The sequence below is a fragment of the Pteronotus mesoamericanus genome, unplaced genomic scaffold, assembly GCF_021234165.1.
Source record: "Pteronotus mesoamericanus isolate MK-2021 breed Mesoamerican mustached bat unplaced genomic scaffold, CSHL_Meso_final scaffold_232, whole genome shotgun sequence".
In the NCBI taxonomy this organism is placed as follows: Eukaryota; Metazoa; Chordata; class Mammalia; order Chiroptera; family Mormoopidae; genus Pteronotus; species Pteronotus mesoamericanus.
In genome coordinates, this window is record NW_026555311.1 from 28,443,836 (window position 1) to 28,445,028 (window position 1,193).

Here is a 1,193-nt window from a genome sequence, read left to right on the forward strand (position 1 = left end):
TAGTCTAGCCCTAGGCATCCTGTTGGAGACTAAAAGTGATCCACAGTCTATGGCTGTCTACTCCAGGCTTGGTTGGTCCCCCCTGTTCTGCCCTCCAGGCTTTCCATCAGCACTAAGCTCAGTAGTTGTTCATCTAATGTCGAACAGCACTGCCAGTACCACCTCCACCTGCCTCCAGAGGGGGCCTCTGGTGTGATTTGGAGGGTGATATCCCTGGATCACCCCGAGGGGATGCTATTCAGTTTTCAAGGAGATGGTGAGAGTGTTTCCCCACTCCCTCACCACATGTCTTGAGTCTGTCCCAGATTATTTCAAATAAAGTATGGTTTCTGGTGAATTAGCTGTCCATTTCCTATGAGGGGCCAACATGTGTAAAAGGGGCAGCTCTTTCCTACTTAGCACTAATGGCAGCTCTGTATAAGCACAAAGGCTGGGTGGGGCCTTGAATACTCTTTGCTAAGCCTGTCTCTAATATCTCTGCTCTGCTGGTTTCAGGGGATCAGGGCCTGAGGAACCAGCAAAGCTTGTAGTGGCTGATAGAAGTTCATGAGGGAATCGTTTCTCCGCCTTTTGGCTAAGATCAAGTGTAGTATCTGTTCTTATAGGAAGTTCAGGAGGGACCCTTTTGGGGCTTCTTCTTTCTCCTACAGATATGCACTGAGCAGGGGGTTCCTGAGCCCAGCCTCACTGATCTGCATAGGCTGTAATCCCACAGGTGGAGGTTGGTCCTGCCTGCCTGTAAGAGAACCTGCCTTGCTCTGATGAGCATCAGGCATTAGCTCCTGGCCATCTGGTCCCTGGCCTGCAACTCTCACAGGAGACTCAGGCCTGAACTCTCTACTCTGCACACACCCTTGCTCGTAAGCCATGCTGGTTCAGGTCTCACAGTCCCTTGAGTGTGACTCATTCTATTCTTCCTATGTAGCTGGACTCAGTGGGGCTGAACTGCACTTTCACTGTGGTTTCCTTTTTGGCAGAGCTACAGTACTCACACACACATGTGCAAGCAGAGGGGTCCTTGCTGAGTCTCTCCTCAGCTCCTCTTTTAAGAGTCACTATGTGGCCCCTTACTGCAGCTCTGAGCCCTGGGCCATTTCTCCATGCACTCCACCTTCCCCCAAAGCACAAACTGTCTCTCAGTCAGGGCTGACCATGGCCTGCCAAGTGCCTCTGACAGTTTTAGATAGAGTTTC

General features: G+C 51.1%; 1 non-coding gene across 1 annotated transcript; it reads left to right on the forward strand.

The window, feature by feature from the left end:
• The first annotated feature begins 554 nt into the window (after positions 1-554).
• Positions 555-741, forward strand: LOC129085442 (U2 spliceosomal RNA). The gene has a single exon (XR_008530700.1). It is a non-coding gene; the product is annotated as a U2 spliceosomal RNA (small nuclear RNA).
• The last annotated feature ends 452 nt before the right edge of the window (positions 742-1,193 follow it).